The sequence below is a fragment of the Staurois parvus genome, unplaced genomic scaffold (genome assembly GCF_062004578.1).
Source record: "Staurois parvus isolate SC_StPar_1 unplaced genomic scaffold, SC_StPar_1.0 ptg000527l, whole genome shotgun sequence".
Classification (NCBI taxonomy): Eukaryota; Metazoa; Chordata; class Amphibia; order Anura; family Ranidae; genus Staurois; species Staurois parvus.
In genome coordinates, this window is record NW_028318323.1 from 1232416 (window position 1) to 1253658 (window position 21243).

The following is a 21243-nucleotide window of genomic DNA, read 5'->3' on the forward strand; positions in this document are numbered from 1 at the left end:
GCTGTGGGGGACCCAAGAGAATGACATTCCTCCCAATAGAGTTCAAGAGACCATTTATCAGGATTAGTGATTAGCCAAACGTACCTTGGTTTGGTTTCGCGACCGTTATCAAAGTTTGGATACGGAATCCAACCGCAATTGAAATCAATGAAAGACCAACATTCATTTTCAGTAAAGGTCATCTTCTAACCTAAAAGACAAGGGATAGACAAAGAAAGGGCATGGCAGACTGGGCAATGATCTGGGGGGCATGTACCAAAGGGAAAAAAAATTAAGTTATCATTCAATGAGGAGAGGTCATTTTGGAGTGGTTTAACAGTCTAACATAAAAAAATATGCAATTCCATTAAATAACAGGCTTAGGGGATGCCTTACAACTGTACATGAATGTATTATTTATTTTATGTATTATAGGTACTTATATAGCACCGTCAATTTACGCAGCGCTTTACATACAGTATATTGTATACTCAGATCATAATTAAAGAACGTTATGATCCTCAGGGATAGCTTCAGTGACCCCATATTCTGCCACTACATAAATTGCATATCTATTCATTTACCGTACTTTTACATTGTTGCTTGGCTTACATACAGCACTAGGAACCTAATATTGTTTCCACCCCAAAAGAAATTTGTAATAGGTAACTTTTGTCAAAAGATTTGTGTAGAAGTAATAATTGAGCAGTTAAAAGCAGAGGAGGCAATACAGTCCAAAATACTGTAAAACAAAAAAAAATCTATTGCTATTAATGTCATATAAATTACCAAACCGGTGCAAAACAAGTCACAGGGCATAGCTTATTTTGAACTTCTATTCAATGACACAAGCATAACCCACAATCCACAAACCCACATTGCAGAGGTGAAGCAGTTGTTATGCCTAAAAAGAAAGATAAGCAAAATGTCTTGTTTCTGAGACAAAAGCAAAAAAATTCACAGTAGCTGGAGAGCATGCAAGCTGTTGTTTGATTAGGACCCAAGACAGCTATGTAAGAGAGACAAGTCAATTTTTTCCAAGAAAAAACAATTAGGGTATGATATACAAACATTGTAGACCTAAATATTGCAGAGATGCGCTACCCATTAAGCAAGCATATTTCCTTGGCCACTGTGTCAGATGAAGGAATGAATTAAATCTTATTTAGATTTTTTAAATATCAGTTTTGAAAGGCACGGTGAAGAGCCATAAATATTATATGGATATGGAGCACACCATGTAAGTGTTTTTACTAAATGCAGTGCGAGAAAGAGAGACTGGGCAGGTTTGATCCTCCTAAAATATAAATTAGAGTGTGCTTGTTTAGAGCAACAAGCTAGAAAACTGAACTGATTAGCAGTTGGACAGTTATGTACTCCTTATTTGCTAGGATTCTATGTTGGAGGGTGATCCTGTACATCTGATCTGGGAAAAACAAATCACAATGACTTTTCATCTCAGACCATTTTTGGAGAGGGACAGAACATGCAGATTTAACATGAAATAATTAAATTAGACTATACATTTGTAGAGATTTTTAAATATTGTACATATTTCTAACAGAAAATCTCAACCTTATTAATGGGAGGTAGACTTTTATTTTTTGTATATTAGACATAATCTTAAAATCATTCCAATTTTTCTACACAGATCATAAATAGTGTCCATCAAAGGTAATTGGAGAGGGAGAAAACAAGAAGGATGTATCTGTAAAATCAAGAAGTTAATTTTATTCCCTCTGGAACAAATATATTAATGAATTATCTACACATACTTCAAAGTATGTTCTATAGGCCAGAATTGTAGGAGAAAAAGTGACTCCGGATGGTTTTCATGTTACCTACCCCTACTTTAAATAGTGTATATTCCAAATTTCACAGCTGAGGAGCAGCATGAGAAAACCTAAAGTGTTGTCCATTTTAAATAATGATGCACAGCAATTGAACAAAAAAATGAATGGCCAAAGCAATGTTTACCCAACCCCAAAAATATAATAATTTCTAACTCTAAAAAAAAAGGTTTTAAAAAATAAGGTTTCAGTTCTTAATAGAGACAAAGCAATAACCAGGGCCGGATCTAGCCTATCTGATCTGGGGGTGAAGTATAAAAAGTCAGGGGGCATAGAGTCAACAATGTGAAAGAGTTTCAGGATACCGTTATTCCTTGTTCACTTTTGCACCAAGAGTCACAACCTGGAAATAATATCTGAAAGATAGTGCAGAGGCAATGCAGGAGTGAACAAGGAACACTAGTATCTATTAGGCTGTCATTAGATTAGGATGATTAAACAGAACCTGTGCCTCTATCAGATTCCACCCTTACATCAGGGTCCTTATCAGAGTACCTCCTTACATCAGCTGTCTAATTCAGAGTGCCTCTTATATCAAATGTCCCCACCAGAGCCCCCTTACATCATTTGTCAAAATCAAAGCCCCCTTTGCATCAGTTCTCCCCATCAGAGTGCTCCCTTACATAAATTGTCCCCATCAGAGCCCTCCTTAAATCAATTGTCCCTAACAGAGTACTCCTTACATCAACTGTCCCCATCAAAGTTCCCCTTACATCAACTGTGCCCCTCAGAGTGCCCCATGGATCAATGGATGCACTCCTATAGACTTGGGGGGACAACTAAAATGTGGGGGTCATAGCCCACCCCAGCACCTCCCTAAATTCACACCTTCTGTTAACCCAACATGAAAATTCTTGCAGAAAAAAGGGTTGACCCTAGCCAAACTTTGTATGTTTTGTTCTACAGTCACACAAATTACAAAAATATTGGGTGTTGGTGGTTCCCAAACATCAGAACCCCAACAGAAATTGTGCAGAACTCAGGGTGGACCCAGCTTTAACAAGCATTCATTGTATCTGCAATTTTACACAGCTGTGGAAAAATTGGATTTTAGGTGTTGATGGTGCTCAAACACCATAACCCTACAGAAAAATTCCTGCAGAACACAGGAAGGAACCTGTTCTAACAAACAAAATATGTGCAACTGTTATACAGCTGAGAAAAATTGAGTTTTAGGTGTTGGTGGTGCTCAAACATTATAACCCCACAGATAAAATCCTTTAGGGTACTGGATGGACCCTTAAACAAAATTCACAGCATTTGCAACTGTGAAACAGCTACTAAAAATTATGGATGCCGGAGAGTGTTCAAGATGGCGACCAGAGCAGCTACATGATCAGGAGCTCCGTCGCCCCGCTGTCTAATCCGCTGCCATCCAGGTGGCAGCAGACTGTATATTGGCACCGGAGACCCTGTGGCCCCTGTTTACAATCAGAGGAGGGGAGCTGGGTGTTTTTTTAACCCCTTTCCGGACCTCCGAACTTTTGCGGCCTGGTGGGGCCTCAGTGTTTCCTGCACTCGGAGCCAGATCGGGACGCCGTCGCTCCGCCCCTCGGTTCCCTATTACCAGGCCCGCTGCTGGGGTGGGTTGTCGGTGGCTCCCTGGCCTCCCACCCGGATTTGGGGATCACAGCTGTTTGGGGCCCACATATATAAGGCCTGGGGACCCATCATAGAGGCAGCACGGCCCCCGTCAGGCCCAGAGGTCTACCACAACTAATCCCCTTCCACAGGGGGCAAGTCTGGGGTCCATACACCCCCTCTTGCGGGACTCTGCCACCGCGGTCCACCTGTCCTGGAAGGTGAGGACCCCTACACTCCAGCTGATGCTGGGATCCTTCTGGGGCCCACGCCTGAGCTGCCTGGGACTCCAGCAAACAGAAGGAGGTAAAGATACAAATACGGCCTATATTTACCCCTCCCCCTCCGCTGTGATAATCTCTTCTACAATTTAAAGACTATGTTGGGACGCAAGGACTGTCCCGCAGAGATGGATCTTATGTAAAAGCAGCCCCGTAAGGGGGCACACACACGCAGCCAGGGTAGATGGCCATTTGATCTCCCTGCTCCGCTCCGTGTGAGATCCCCCTGGAAAGACTGGAATTTGATCGTATCCATAGAGCTTTAGCCCCTAAACCAACAGAGGGATCTCCCAGGGACATTATTATTAAGTTCCACTTTTACCGCACCAAAGAGTGCCTACTACAGGCGGCTCGGAATCGACCAGATTTGGAATTTCAGGGTAACTCCCTTCAGCTGTTTGCAGATTTGTCTCCAGTCACGATAGCAAAACGTCGTACCCTGAGGCCCTACCTTCAGATTCTACAGTCTGCCGATGTCAAATACAGATGGGGTTTCCTGTTTCAGCTCTCTTTCTCCTATCAAGGTCATCAGTTCCAGGCTTCTTCCCCTACAGATCTTCGCCACCATTTTCAGGAACTGAAACTGGAGCTGCCACACTCCCGGACTGAGGAGGCTACAGTCTCTGTATGTTCGTGGGGCTCCCAGACCTCACACAAATCATCTCCTCCAAGCCAAAGTGTCTCTCAAGCTCTTCGATCTTTACAGGCCCAGCATTTCCAGGAAGTCTCTGCAAGTTGACATTTTGGCCCTGATTTACTAAGAATTGAGTCTACCAGCAGACACTGAACATTCAGGCAGACTCAATTAAATCAGTCAAGACCTGTCAGTCTTCTGAAAGGCGTCTAGCAAACTCATTTAAAAGCGTCTACTTTGTAGACTCTTTCCTGTTAGTAAATGTGGATTCGCGTCTGGCACATTTTTATGTGCAATACCGGATATGTTCGTTAGGTGGGGCACAACCACGGGCTTTGTCCTGCTGGCGTTTTTGTGTTTGCATATGAGAATACTTATAATTTAAAGTAAAAGTACACCTATATATTTTTTTTTTTTCGGGTTGCTGTTTCTCCAAAATGATCAGACAACTAATGCATTTCCTAATGAATGTCTTACATTCTATTTTCAAATGTCAAACATTTTCACACTTGTATCTCAAATAATTGGGAATGTCTAGTTCTAATTTTCCCAAAGTAATAGTGCAGCGCCATAAATGCATGTTACCAATCATAAACGCATGTAAAATAAAAAAAGTGCAAATAATTGCAATAATGATGTAAACTGGTAAATGGTGCTAAAAAAAGTTCATATAATCATTCCTGAATAATGGAATGTCATTCGTGTGAGAGTACCAACTCAGAGAGTGCCTATGAATGGCACGTGTGGTTTATCCGTGACGGACAGTAGTGCAGACGGTTTATCCGTGACGGACAGTATGGCGGACGCTCCTCAATGGCGGTGGCGTGAGCAATAGGGCTCCACTCAATGCATTTCGTGTACCAACACGCCCTCAGGGGCACACCAATAGGACGTGTTGGTACACGAAATGCATTGGGTGGATCCCTATTGTTGATGCCATGCCGCTGCCTTTGAGGAGCGTCTGCCATCTTGGTACTCACTTTGCTGGTATTTTTATTACTCCACGTGGATATTTTAAATTGCTACTCATGACCATTATAATAAAGTACTACACTATTAAGCACCTTTCTGGCTCCAGTGGCTGAGCTAATTCCTCCCCAGGACCATTTTGGCACCCACCCTGATGGATGGATGGAGTTGGATGACTAACCCATAGCTGCCAGCATACCGCTGCACCCCCAGATGTGTGATGTGTATAACCCATGCGCATTAATACTTTTGTTCTGGTGAGTGTACACCCGCCCCAAGGGTGGATTACCTTTCACGAGTCCATGCACTACTGTCCGTCACAGATAAACCACACGCGCCATTCATAGGCACTCTCTGAGTTGGTACTCTCACACAAATGACATTCCATTATTCAGGAATTATTATATGAACATTTTTTAGCACCATTTACCAGTTTACATCATTATTGCAATTATTTGCACTTTTTTTATTTTACATGTGTTGATGATTGATAACATGCATTTATAGCGCTGCACTATTACATTGACATATTTCTTTTCTGGGACTGTTGCCAATACCCTGAGTGCTAGCTGCTACCTTCATATCTATACCTAGATTTATATTGATCTTGTGTAATACCATTTTAGTAGTCTATATAATTTTACCAGCGCTCGCTTTATCATTATTTTTAAACAATATAACTATTCTACATTGCAGCTCAAACTCTGTCTCCTACAGAGGCTTAGTGGTTAGAAATCAGAACTTACAGCACGTGGGTCATGGGTTCTAATCCCAGTCATGGCTGCATCTCAGTTTGCATGCTTTCTCTGCATGGGTGTGTTTCTGCTAACACTCCAAAGACATGCTGTTAGGTTAATTAGGCCTAGTATATGTGAAAAAACAGTAATTTTTAAAAAAAACGAAAAATCGGTCATTCAATCTGCCGACGTTACCACCAACGGCAAAAAAATCGGCCGATTTTTGTCCCGTCTACGGCCGGTATTTTTACTTCTGTCCATTGCAGAGAGCTCCGCTATTATATTTTACATGAAAAGTATTGAGGTTGCAACATTGTCCCCATTTCGGACACAGATGTTTTTATTCGGATACAAATAGATACATTGTTGCAACCGCAAGACTTTTCATGAAAAATATAATAGCGGACTGGAATTCCTCTTCTTCTTTTTTGCGTTTTTTACGCTTCTCAAACGTCTATGAAAATTCTGCACATGGCAGCACACAGTGCTGTTCACACTGAAGCATTAGCATTGCATCAGGGCAAAACTGGCGCCTCCTGTCGAGTCAGGAGGAGTTGAAGCCTCCCATTCAAGTCTATGGTGCCGCTCCTCAAATGCCTGGCAGACGTTTGCGGTGTGGTTGGGAAGCATTTTTGGAGCGTCAATACCATTTAACTTCATTACAGGCATTTGTGGTGCAGTTTTAACGCTTGGTAAATGCTTATCACATGCCTCAAAACCGCACATAGGGCATTTGGGGAGCATTTGGGGAGCATTTGAGGAGCGTTAAAAACGCTTCCCAAATGCCTGTCAAACACTATAGGGGCGTTTGGCAAGAGTTAGAAATAAAGTCAAGTGTGAACAAGCTCTTAAACCTCTCTCCTTATACAACTTGACCCCCTCCCCCGCTGTCATCACCTGTTCCCTCCCCCACCCCCCCTGTCATCACCTGTTCCCTCTCCCACCCCCCTGTCATCACCTGTTCCCTCTCCCACCCCCCTGTCATCACCTGTTCCCTCCCCCACCCCCCTGTCATCACCTGTTCCATCTACAAATCTATGTATCCCCTCCCCACTCTTTTTATTTAACTATTTATTTATTGATCTTGTTAATGTGTCTCATTTCCTATCACCTACAGATCAGATCTCGCATTATTATACGATTCCTGATTGTATCTCACCACTAGTCTGATTGAATTCACAATTCCTGGTCAGTCCCGCTCCCTGACCTATAATAACCTTTAGGGCCAGTTCACACTACATGTGTTTCAGTTGCTTTTTTTGCATCCAAAACACACAGAAATAAGGTTATATGGTTGTCAATGTCATAGTTCACATCAGCGCTTGCAGTTCCAGTGCGTTGCAGGTGCTGCCAAAAAAGTCAAACAGGCTGCATTGTTTATGTATAGAACTGTACTGGAACGCGGTAAAATGCCCTGGAACACACTAAAACGCACATGTCCCTAATAAAGTTTTAGAAAAAGAGAGGGGGGAAAAAATTTACTGGAATCCATAAAAAAATGCACTGGAACACGTCAAAAACGCATCCAAACTGCACTGGAACACACCAAAAACACATCCAAAATGCACTGAAACACACAAAAAACGCCTCCAAAATGCTCTGGAACATGCTAACATGCATCAAAAAAGTGCATGCAAAAACGCATCTGGAACACATCTAGACTGTTTCTATAGTGTGAACTGGCCCTTAGGACTTGTTCACACCATTTGTGGTGCAGAAACGCATGCAAGAGCACGCATTGTCCAGCACAGCAAAGAAATGCAATGCCCTCTGCCGATGTGCGCAGGTACCATGATGAAAACGTAATAGCACCTCCACATGTCTAGTAAACACAGATGCATTCACAGCCACCAAAATGCATAGCACAACACTACTGTGCGGTTAGGTGCAACACACTTTTACAATAACATGCCTGCAGTATTTTTGCATGTTCCCACACGTTAGGCAGCCCATTGAAATTTATGAGCTGAGAAAAAAAAGTAAAAAATGCCCCATTCATGCAGGTCCTCTGTCCTGTACAGCATGAATGAGGGGGTTGTTCATGTGGCTGGAGCCACCTGTTACACTATGGGGACACAGCAGCTGTATGAACACAGGTTTTAATCTGACAGGTGTGAAGGCGTGGGGAAGTGGCTCTGAATGCTCACTGTCTGTGTTCAGGGCTGTACACCTGCACCCATATGCTTGTCAAATTATGACCTGCAGCATTTCCATTGTGTAACATAGGTTGCCTGCAAATGGCGATAGCCACAAAAACAAACCACTGATTCCCATTCTACAGGCCACAGCACCCATGTGAATGAGCCTCAAGACCTCAATTACACACAGCTTTATTTATGAACTCAGTACAGTTTTATCGTTTAGATTTCACAGGAATATGGTTGGGATCATGTCAACTAATAATGTTTTTAGTGTATTTTTACCATACATATAAATTGGATATTTTCTCTGGCGGTGTGGGGCTGTCAGGTATGCTGTACGGGGCCCCTTGATATCTAACAGTGGCCCTGGGTGTATGCTTGTGTCTGTGTCACCTGTATAGTTAGGAAGAACCTTGAACCTCTGCTATGTACCTCAATGGATCTAGGAATTGGACATGTTTTCAACTGAAAATACAATTATTAGTAATGTTTCCCTGGCAAATGAGGATCAGCTCCTTCGTGGAGAACAGCGATCTCGCCATGTCCAGATGTGGTCTGGAATTCCACAAAAGAACAATTCACAAAACTAAAAAAATACACTTGCAAATTACCACTAAACTCTCCTAACTAACACTCCCCACTACCACTTCCGGGTGTGTGCAAACGTCCTTCCGCCAACGTCATGACGTATTTCCGGTATGACAGCCGCTCTAGCGTCTCCAACAGCCGTCTTGGCATTTATTTGTTCACCATAGCAATTTTACATGCGGCTCCATTGTGTATATAACATTCGCAAATATATGTTTGCAGTTCTATTGTGGATTTGGCATTGGTGAATGTATGCTTGCAGCTCTACTGTGTATATGACATTGGCAAATATATATTTGCCAGTAAAGGCCCAAAGTCAACATAAATTGGGGGCCCAATTTATTACTGTTAAGAGGATTGTAGAAAAAGAATAGCTAGCTGGACATTGAACATGACCTATTCATTAGTACATAACTTGGTCTTGGTGCAATAGGGGGCTTTTGGTTTGTTAGTTTGGACATACTTGCATATGTGCACTCTAACAAGGAAGATTTGGGCATATTATATAGCTAGCAAAAATAAGTGTTAGGGGTGCTAGTACATTTATTTCAGATACTTATATAGTGCTATCAATCTACACAGCGCTTTACATATATATGTGGTAAATTCACATTAGTCCCTAACCCTCAAGGGGCATACTATCTAAGGGCCCTAACTTACATTCATACATATACTAGGGCCAATTTTGACAGGATCCAATTAACCTACCAGCATGTCTTTAGAGTGTGGGAGGAAACCAGAGTACCTGGAGGAAACACAGGCACAGGGAGAACATGCAAACTCCAGGCAGGAGGTGCCATGGTTGGGATTTGAACCAACGACCCTAGTACTGCCAGGTGGAAGTGCTAACCATTTAGCCACTGTGCTACTGTAATGGACTGCCTGACAGTACCTCTATCAGTCCCCTGATAGAGCCTTCCTAGAGTGCGGAGTCTAAGTACAGGAGCACTTGTTGACCAGGGCCCCTGATGGTGGGGATGGACTTGGAGAGCTCCGGGACCAGGTTGCAGCTGCTAGGTATCTCTACCAGAGGTAGAGGAGTCTGCCAAGGGCTCCAGCGGGTTAAGTGTCTGATGTGAGGGAGCCCAGGGATCCCTGAGGGATGGATGGACGGATGAGCAAAGTCAGAATCAAACAAGCCGGGTCGGTAACTAGCGGGTCAGTGAGGTACAAGACGATAGGCAAAGGATAGTTGGGTCACACGCAGGGTCAATACCAAAAGATGAGATCTATAAGGGAACATCCAGGAGCAGAGTCAGGCAAGCCAAGGGGTCAGGACAGGAGAAGGCAACAAGGTCAGACAATCCAGATCAGAGTACTCGCTACACAGGCAACAGGATACAAAAGACCATTCGGCAACAAGTGTCTGTGGAGGGCTGGTTTAAGTAGCCCGCCCTGCACCTGACAGGCGCCGCCTAGGTCCCAGTGCCTGCCTAGTACTGTCAAGACGACAGGTGCGCCTGGGTCCTAGTGCCCTGCTACCTGCATGTCTTGACAGACGCCTACGCATGGGTAGACCCATGTGTCGCGATGGTCCCTGACATTGCCCCCCCCCATGGGCATCCTCCGGGTGCCCAACTGATCTCTCCACTGCGGGTGACCACGCACAAACTCCCGCATAAGTCTGGGGGCATGAACATTTTGAGCAGGTTCCCAAGAATTCTCCTCAGGACCATAGCCTTTCCACTTAATCAAAACCTGGGTCTGGCCCCCCCTCCTACGACAGTTCAGAATTGCTTCCACCTCAAATTCTTCCTGTTCCTCCACTGTAATAGCCTCAGGGGGCCTGGATTCCCGGTCCGGAAATGGGTCTGCAACCACTGGTTTCAGCAATGAGAAATGAAACACTGGATGGATCTTAAAGGTCTCCGGAAGGGCAAGCTCATAAGCCACCTCGTTGATCATGCGTTTAACCTGGAAGGGGCCTAAAAATTTTGGTCCTTGCTTTTTTGACGGACAACGTAATTTTAGGTTAGTTGTTGCCAGCCAGACCTTATCTCCTGGCTGCAGCACCAATTCCCCCCTTCGCTTCTTGTCAAACGCCTCTTTGTTGTCTTCCTTGGCTTTAGCCATGGCCTCCTGCAACAGTTTGTTGTTATCTGAGAAAAAATCGATCATGCTTTGGGTAGCTGGAACCGTGCTTTCAACAACCAGATCAGGCATGAATGTGGGGTGGAATCCGTAATTCACAAAAAATGGCGATTGCCCTGTGGCGGAGTGGTTTGCATTATTGAAAGCAAATTCTGCTAAGGGCAAGAGGGTCAGCCAGTCATTCTGTAAAAACGATGTGTAACACCTCAGGTACTGTTCCAACGTCTGGTTGGTTCTTTCCGTCTGTCCGTTGGTTTGTGGATGAAAGGCGGAGGAAAGTGAGAGCTTAATGCCCAGAGCCTTGCATAGGGCTCTCCAAAACTTAGAGGTAAATTGTACCCCCCGGTCAGACACTACATCTTCTGGAACCCCATGTAATCTGACCACCTCTTTGATGAAAATCTGAGCGGTCTCTTCAGCTGATGGGGTACCTTTCAGGGGTACAAAATGGGCCATCTTTGACAGACGGTCCACAATAACGAAGATTGCCGTATGGCCCTTGGACGGGGTAGTTCCACTATAAAATCCATTGCTATCATCTGCCAACATCCAGCAGGAATGGGTAGTGGACGTAGCAGCCCCCAAGCCTTATTTCTGGTTGGCTTATTCCTCTGGCAAATCGCACAAGACTTTACGTAGCGTTTTCAATCCTTGTTCATGTCAGGCCACCAGAAGGTGCTTTTAAGCAGCTCCAGCGGTTTTGCCACTCCAAAGTGCCCAGCCATTGGGTGATCATGACAGTGCCCTAACACCTGAGTCTGCACATCTTCCGGTACCACAATCAATCCCTCCTTTCGTAACAATCCTCCTTTGATGGAGAGTGGTATTCCTGGTAGAGGGGGGCAAGTCCCAGATGCGTCTTGCAGCTTAGCACACAGCTCCGTTTGGAGGGCCAAAAAGTTTCCTGATGACAGAATGGTATCCGGCCTGAGTTCTTCCTTGGGATCCTCAAACATGCGCGAAAGGGCATCTGGCTTTGTGTTCTTTGAACCCGGCCTGTAGGTGATGTGGAAGGAAAAACGTGAGAAGAAAAGAGCCCACCTGGCTTGGCGTGGCCTTAAGCGTTTAGCTGTTCTCAGGTATTCGAGGTTCTTATGGTCAGTAAAAATCAAAATTGGGTGGGCCGCTCCTTCCAGCAGGTATCTCCACTCCTCCAGGGTGGTTTTGATGGCCAATAGCTCTCGATCCCCGATGTCATAGTTGCGTTCTGCCGGAGTGAGTTTCCTGGAGAAGAATGCCACTGGGTGCAATGATTCTTTTGGTCCTTTCCTCTGGGATAAAATTGATCCCACCGCGTTCTCGGATGCATCCACCTCTAGCACATAAGGTAGTGCAGTGTCCAGGTGACCCAGAATGAGGGCGGTGGTAAACAGTCATTTCAGGGTCTCGAATGCTTCCTGAGCTTCTGATGTCCATTTGAAGCGGGTCCCTGACTTAGTCAACTGCGTGATAGGGGAGACCAGACCTGAAAAATTCCTAATAAACTTCCTGTAGAAGTTGGCGAACCCAATAAACCGTTGGACGCCTTTTTTATTGGTTGGGATCGGCCATTCAAGGATTGTCGAGACCTTTTGGGGATCCATTGCGATCCCCGCAGTGGAGATGATCAACCCCAGAAAGGAAATGCTCTGTTGCTCAAAGCTACATTTCTCGGCATTGGCAAATAGGCCGTGTAGGCGCAACCACTCCAGAACCTTAATCACATGGACTCTATGGGTGTCTAGGGATGGTGAAAATTTCAAAATGTCATCCAGGTAAACAATGACAAAAATGTCCAGAAAGTCCCTAAAGACATTGTTCACAAAATGCTGGAAGGTGGCCGGAGCATTGCAGAGCCCAAAAGGCATGACCAAATACTCAAAGTGGGCAAACCGAGTACGGAAGGCCGTCTTCCACTCGTCCCCTTCTCGGATGCGTACCAAGTTTTATGCCCCACTGAGATCCAACTTAGTGAAGCAAACCGCTGCCCTTAGGCTTTGAAAAAGTTTGGGGACCAGTGGTAGAGGGTAGTGGTTTTTAATTGTAACCCGATTCAGTTCCCGATAATCAACACAAGGCCTTAAAGTCTTATCCTTCTTCTCCACGAAGAAAATACCCGCCCCTGCCGGTGAAGTGGAAGGACGAATAAATTTCTTCTGGAGATTCTCTTCAATATACTCTTTCAGTACCCCCAACTCCACCTCAGATAACGGGAATATACGACCAAAAGGGATCTCGGATCCAGGCAATAAGTCAATGGGACAGTCATATGGTCGATGAGGGGGCAAAGTGTCGGCCCCACGTTTGCTAAATACATCCAGGTAATCATGGTATACCACTGGAACAACCTGTCTCAAGCTGGAATCCTCCTCTGCACATAGGAGGATTTGGGGGGCCCGGAGGCATGACAGTTTTCCCGACAATAGGCCGAGGGAAAACTGAGGGACCCGGTTTCCCAGTTGATCTGAGGGTTGTTGGCCTGTAGCCACGGAAGCCCCAAGATCACTGGGAAAAGGGGTGACGCGATAGAGTGAAAACGTAATAACTCCCGGTGAAGGCCCAATATGGTGGTGAGTATAGGGGGAGTTTCTTGGTCAACCAAACCCGATTTAATCTGGGAACCGTCAGCCAGGAACAAATTAAGTCCCCATTTCCTGGCCTGTAAAGGTATTTCCTGCTGACGGGCAAAATCAATGTCCAAAAAGCAACTGCAGGCCCCCGAGTCAATGATTGCAGTGGTCTCCACGGTTCTTTCCAGAAGCTGAAAAAAGAGGGGTACTGTCTAAGTAACTGGATTGACTCATATTACCCAGGGAACAAAAGGGAACTGTAGTTCTCGACTTACGTGCCTTCACCGGGCAGTTCCGCACAACATGTCCAGTTTCTCCACAGTAGAAATAGAGGTTCCAGGTGCGTCTTCTCTGGCGCTCCTCTGGGGAGAGGGCCTGCTGAGCCAATCCCAGCTGCATGGGCTCTGAAGTATCCACAGGAACGGCTGGTGGAACATTGGTAGGGGCGATGCTTAAAGTCTGACCTGTGCCCCTGGGAGGTGCCCATATGACTCCTTGACCCTGGCCTGACCTCAGACCGGCGTTCCCGCAACCTGCGAATGATTTGGATCGCCAGGGCGATCAGATCTTCCAAGGACTCTGGGAGGCCAACCCGGGCTAACTCATGCTTTAGCGCCTCCGAGAGTCCGACCCGGAATTGGTGACGCAGGGCAGCGTCGTTCCAACGCGTGTCCCCCATCCATCGCCTGAACTCGGAGGCATATTCCTCCGCAGCTCGACGACCCTGTCGGAGGGAGTAGAGGGTGGATTCAGCTGAAGCCACCCGCTGGGGGTCGTCATAGAGGACAGACATGGCCTCACAAAATGTGTTTATGGTCTGTAACTGGGGGTCCTGCGTTTCACTTAATCTATGGGCCCAGTCCTGGGGTTCATCTTGTAGTAGGGAAATCACGAATCCTACTTTAACCGACTCAGTGGTGAAGGTACGAGGTTGCAGGTCAAAATACAGCAGACATGCGTTTTTGAAAGACCTAAACCGTGCACGATCTCCCCGAAAACGTTCAGGCATGGGAACACGAGGTTCGGCTGGTGAAGCTGCAGCCGCAGCCCCTATGGGAGATCCAGAGGCTACCTCAGAGCTAACAGTTGAGGCCTGGCTCTGAGGAGGAGCCTCGGACACGGTCATGGTGTCAAACCGATTTTCTAACCGGGAGCATTTATCCTAGAGGGTAGTTACTGCCTGGGTTAGGGCGGACACATGTCGGCAAATCTCTTCTATGGGAGAAGGCCCCCCTCCAGACTCAGTCATGGCCGAATGGTACTGTAATGGACCGCCTGACAGTACCTCTATCAGCCCCCTGATAGAGCCTTCCCAGAGTGCGGAGTCTAAGTACCGGAGCACTTGTTCACCAGGGCCCCTGATGGTGGGGATGGACTTGGAGCGCTCCGGGACCAGGTCGCAGCTGCTAGGTATCTCTACCAGAGGTAGAGGAGTCTGCCAAGGGCTCCAGCGGGTTAAGAGTCTGATGTGAGGGAGCCCAGGGATCCCTGAGGGGTGGATGGACGGATGAGCAAAGTCAGAGTCAAACAAGCCGGGTCGGTAACTAGCGGGTCGGTGAGGTACAAGACGATAGGCAAAGGATAGTCGGGTCACACGCAGGGTCAATACCAAAAGATCAGATCTATAAGGGAACATTCAGGAGCAGAGTCAGGCAAGCCAATGGGTCAGGACAGGAGAAGGCAACAAGGTCAGATAATCCAGATCAGAGTACTCACTACACAGGCAACAGGATACAAAAGACCATTCGGCAACAAGTGTCTGTGCAGGGCTGGTTTAAGTAGCCCGCCCTGCACCTGACAGGCGCCGCCTAGGTCCCAGTGCCTGCCTAGTACTGTCAAGATGACGGGTGCGCCTGGGTCCTAGTGCCCTGCTACCTGCACGTCTTGACAGACGCGTACGCATGTGTAGACCCATGCGTCGCGATGGTCCCTGACAGCTACATTCAACTAGAACATGAAATAATCCCCCAAAAATACATAGTCCAAATGTTTGATCAAATAAACATTCAACATTTATTTGGACAGCAACAAAAAAGTAGCTACATTCAATATCTTGGTGAAAAAAAAAAAAAGCAGGATTGATGTTGTTAAAATAGAACGGTCCTGCTCATAAGAGCTTACAATCTAAAAAGACTATACTTCTAATGAACTGTGCTTTCACAGGTTACAGCAGGAAACAAGCGGTTAATATGAATCACTTAGGCTTATCCAAAAAACAAGCTGCAGATCAAAATATCAATATAAAAATGCATACGTGCCAAAATAACACCTCCCACCTCCCCAAATCCCCCACGCATACATTTCTCATCATGTTTGTCTGAAAACTGCATTTCATTCTAAATAAAGCAAACTTGGAAGAGCAGAGCAATGGACATGTGTTAGGATTACAATGCAAAGATAATAAACACACAATATCTCTTCCTCCCCAAACCACCACAGACAAGGACTTGCAGAAATAATGTGGCCTGTACAAGGAAAAAAAATCAGCTACTACTGCATCTCTTTTTATATAAGGTAGGCCACACCCACCACTGTCATTCATTTGGTCAGAGAAAGTGTCTGCACCTGATTAATTCTCTTCCCACCTGCGTTAACCCTTGGTATACAGGCCCCCACAAATCAGACTCAGAAATAAAGCCACAGTGAAGTGTACCTGTGCAGCATACAACAGAACATTGAACAGGGATGTATAAAGGAACCCTATTGGCAATATTTCTTGGCCCTATGGGCACAATTAACTCCAGATTATCGCATGAGTTAAGGCAGTCACATGACCACATCTCGCATGCAATACTGAAAATGTCAATTCACTTTTGCTAGTATGCGGCATTTCCCATAAATCGGAAAAACACTCAGGAAATCAAACATAAAAAGGCCTTACACCCCGGTCACATCAAAGCCAATTTGAAAATTGTGCGACGTACAGTGAAGATGTCGATTTCCTTGCGATTTGCAAGACATCTGACACAGATATCTATGCAAATCACCACAAAAGTAGTATATGTACTACTTTAGAAATCAGTGTCAGAAACGTACCCATGTGACTGCTCTAATAGCAGACAATAGGGTGCGGCATACAATTTGCAAGTCGCATGTCATGCAAATCGCATGCCAAGTCGCATCAGGGTGCACGATTTCAGGTGCGATTTGGGAATTGAAATTGTACCTGATATCGGATCTAATGAATGTGGATGTGAGTGCCTTAACGTAAGCGATTTGCTGCAGCACAATTTCAAACGTCGTTCAATGATGTCACATGGGGCGGGGTCACTCGCATGATGTCCCCGGCTGGCCCCTAACCTATTTAAGAGCTGTCAGCGAGACTTTTTTCTTAAGGCTGGAAGCCTCCGACGGGACCGTAACTTTTTTTTTTCTTTTTTCGGATCGCCGCCGCCGCCATGATTGACGTTGGATCTACTTCGGGGGACATTGCTTTATTAAAGGACTTGTCAAAGACCCTGTACTGTGTTTTTTTTACACTACACTGTTGCTTTTTTTGTGAATTAGTAGCGGTACCGCAGACTCATTCACGTAGGGTGGGGGGCCAGGATCTGGGGGCCCCCTTGTTAAAGGGGGCTTCCAGATTCTGATAAGCCCCCCGCCCGTAGTCCCCCACAACCACCGGCAAGGGTTGTGGGGAAGAGGCCCTTGTCCCCATCAACATGGGGACAAGGTGCTTTGGGGGGGGAGCCCCCTGCCCCAAAGCACCCCCCCATATTGAGGGCATGTGGCCTGGTATGGTTCAGGAGGGGGAGCTCGCTTGTCCCCCCCCCTTTCCGGACCTGCCGGGCTGCATGCTCGGATAAGGGTCTGGTATAGATTTAGGGGGGAACCCCATGCTGTTTGCCCCACCCCTATATATCTATACCAGACCCGAAGAGCTTGGTACGGATGGAAGGGGGGACCCCACGCATTTTTTTTTTTTTTTTTTTTTTTTTTTTTTTTTATTGCAGACCTTTTTTTTTATATTCAACTGTCAAAATAAATATTAAATAGACATTCGAAAGAAGTAAAATCATTACAGAAATAATTAAAAAGGATAAGAAACAAAAATAGAATCAAAAGAACTAAGCAATTCAAACTAGAATACAGAAAGATATGCCTAGTGCTGTTTGTTAAACACAGTAGACGCGATCTTTGCCGTCTGTCAGTAGACTCCACACAGAGATTTACTATTGAACAGCGTCTAAAAAGAAAGCGCCCACGGAAGACGTCTAACATGTGTTCTGCACATGAGCATTTCTATCGGCCAGAGCCGCTGGAAAAGCGTCTAGTTTTTTAATGTGACAACCAGCCTTGAATAAAGTACTATTTACACATTGTAAAAAAGTCCTGATATTTGGCAAAGCAAATTTCAATGGAAACATGTCTCTTCAGTGATTTTTCATGGTGTTAGACGTGCTTCTTAGCACGTCTGCTTTTTGGGTCTGCTTCCTGGACTGTGTCTAGTTAGTAAATTCGATTTGGCGGCTACTTCTTAGACGCTTTCTTTAGTAAATGTCTTTGCCATCAAAAAGTAGACAGTCGCTATTAAAAAGTAGACGCTAGCCCACAGAAATGCGCCTAGGCTCAATAGTAAATTCGGGTCTATGTGTCACTTATCTGATAGGAGACTGAAATGACGAGGTCGGCCTCACTTGTGTCACTAGCCCTGACCCCACTGGAAGTGGAACAGAGGGTGAGGGGACCAGGGGGACAAGAGCGCCAGTAGATGTTGTTTGCAGCTTTTGTGGTTGGTGACCTTGGAAGACTGATGAACCACCGATTCAGGCACAGTAGTAATCACCAGGTGTGCACCAGAGCAAGGCAGGAAGCTGGGATGGGAGACAGGAGCAGTGTCAAAGGAATAGCCAGGGTCATCAACGGGCAGGCAGCGAGGTACCAAATCAGAAGCAAGCCGGGTCAGCAACAAGAAAATCACACAGGAACGAGCAGGAAACGGGGAACAGCTGAACACCAGTCAGCACTCAGCACAGGCAGAGGCACCTTTTAAATAGTCCGTCTGGCGCCAATCTTCGCCGTGCGTGTGCGCGATCGCGCATTTCTGTGCGCATGCACACGTCTATTTGCCAGCCGTCTCACGGGAATTCCCTTACACTATGGTATATATACTGGAATGTTTATTTTATTATTTTTTTTATACTAGTAATGGCAGCGATCAGCGACTTATAGCGGGACAGCAATATTGCAGTCGACAATCGGACACTAACTGGCACTTTTTGGGCATCAGTGACACTAATACAGTGATCAATGCTAAAAATATGCACTGACACTGTACTAATGACACTGACTGGGAAGGGGTTAACCATATAGTGTGATTAAGGGGTTAACTGTGTGCTTAGCTACATGTAATGTTTACTGTGTGTGCTGTTTTCACTAGGTAAAGTGCTGGATTCTATTCCCTGCTTGCAGGGAACGAGAATCCAGCACATTGCCTGTTAGGACACAGCTCTGCCTTGTTTACATAGGCAGAGCTATGTTCTGCCAGTCCCCTAGAGACGAGTGACGGGTGCCAGCATTCATCCATCAGTCAGCACCCACTGATCGACTTCTGCTGTGACGAACCAGGAAGTGCAGAATCACATTTATATACATAGGTCTGCACAGCAAGCCACCCTGTAGTACTATATCTGCTATGGGGCAGTCGGCAAATGGTTAAAGTCAATTCACTAAAGAAAATAAATAAATGCATGCATTAAATAAGTAGTAGTCCAGGCATGTGATAGTTAAGGAATGGGTTTTATTTTAGCTGGTCGTTAAAGGAGCCCTTCACGGCCATTTTTTTTTTTTTTAATTTGGACAGGAGAAGATCCCCTGCGGGGAGGAGCGGGCTGGTCCTTTCACAACATGTTACATATTACACCCTAAATATGGGTGTAACATGTTATGAAAGATAAACGTATTCTTTAAGGAGCTGGAAGCAGCCGGCGTCCTTGTCAACTAGAAAATAGCCGCTTTCTTAACAACCATGACTCATCTGCTGTCAGCAGGATGTTAATAAAACAAGTGCTGGCATTAAGAAATTATGAAAAAAAACACAACTTGGGGGTCCCCCCCAAACCAAGCTCTTCAGGTCTGGTATGGATTCTGAGGCGAACCCCATGCCATTTTTTTTTTCAATTGCATGGGTTCCCTTCCAAAATCCATACCCAAAATCCGAGCATGCAGTCTGGATGGCCAGGAAAGGGGGGGGACAAGTGAGCGCCCCTCCGAACCATAGCAGGCCACATGGCCTCAACATGGGAGGGGAGTTTTGAGGGGGGACTCTCCCCAGAAGCACCTTGTCCGTCCCTGTGTTGATGAGGACAAGAGCATCTTCCGCACAACCCTGGCCCGGTGGTTGTAGGGGTGCGGGTTGACTTACCAGAATCTGGATGCCCCCTTAACAAAGGGACCCCCAGATCTCAGCCAACCCAATGTGAATGCATACTCATTCACCAAAAAATGTGCACAGTAAATAAAACCACAAAGGCAGTTTTTGACAAGTCCTTTATTTAAAAAATCCAAAAAAATAAATGTCCCCCGAAGTAAATCCAGTGATGTAATCGGGTGACCACACCCCCTTATGATGTCATCACGATGACATAGGAATGCATCCAGCTCTTTTTTAAAACAATCTACTAAGTTGGACAGAACTGGTATACAAAAAGGCCTTTGGCTGCGCACTTCCTTGTTAAAACCTTCATTCAAGGTATTTCTTGTGTTGGGTCCCCCTTGCTGTACCCTGTGCTCTCCTGGAACTTTATTTTGGTTCTCACTGCCCTGCAGAAACTACTGTTTGAGCCCATCAGAGATATTTGCTTAGAGATTCTTGCCAGTAAAGTAGTTTTTTTGATTGCCATCATATCTGTCATATGTCTCTGAACTGGTGGCCTTTTCCTGTAACAAGCCTTTCCTCACACTTCACAAGGGTTGTATTACGCCCAACATCATCCTTTATTCCAAGGGTGATTTCAGCATTCTATCCAAATGGTGACTTTGTTTTGTCAACCTTGTGCCCTGCTCCTAAACATCTAAAATCATTTCTCTACATTGTCTCGGTATAGTTAGATCCATTAAATTGTACCTAATAGCTAACACTTCAGTCATCAAATGTATTCTCTGTTCTTTCCTCAAGACCTCGCAAGGGGCATCCTGCTTCAAAGGCCACCATATCACAGTGGATAAGGAACTTGTTTGCAAGAGCCTATGCTTCAAAACAAAACTTCCTCCTGCACTGTTCTTCACACACTCCACCAGATCTGCAGGTGTAACCTGGGCTTTTAGGCACCAAATCTGTGTTTCCCAAATGTGTAAGGCTGCCACCTGGTCTAATGTTTATACTTTCTCAAAGTTTTACCAGGTGGATGTAAAATGTTATGCAAATGTAGCTTTTGGCCACAAGGTTCTTAAAGCTGCACTCTGAACTTGGGTCCTAGGCGCCTGTTGTTTGAGCATGTTGGCACAGTTTGGTTTGCTAGCTGTTGCCCACCCTTTGTATTCATTTTTTGGGGACATGCCATGCTGTAATAATAAGTCTGTGTCCTGTACTGTATGATTAAGATGAAAGGAATTTTGACTTGCCTGTAAATTCCATATTTTGGAGTACTGTACCGGACACTGGCTGGGGTAGCATCCCTGGGGTGTGTGTCTTCAAAAGCTTGCCAATGTCCAATCACCTGGTGTATGAATAAGTTGCCTGTGTCTTTGTATTGTATTTCAAGATTTGGAATTTACAGGTACGTCAAAGTTACTCTTTTTGCCTTACATACACTTCAGTTATAAAATATGTATGTCGCATAACTGCACTTTGCTATTAAAAGCATAACAAGATAAAATACTGGATATCTTTGCTGTGTTAGAC

General features: G+C 45.4%; 1 protein-coding gene across 3 annotated transcripts in view; it reads left to right on the forward strand.

Annotated features, from left to right (window-relative positions):
- The window catches only part of COL15A1 (collagen type XV alpha 1 chain), a 1471644-nt gene that overhangs the window by 1008310 nt on the left and 442091 nt on the right, over positions 1-21243 (forward strand). The gene's annotated exons all lie outside the window — the stretch shown is intronic.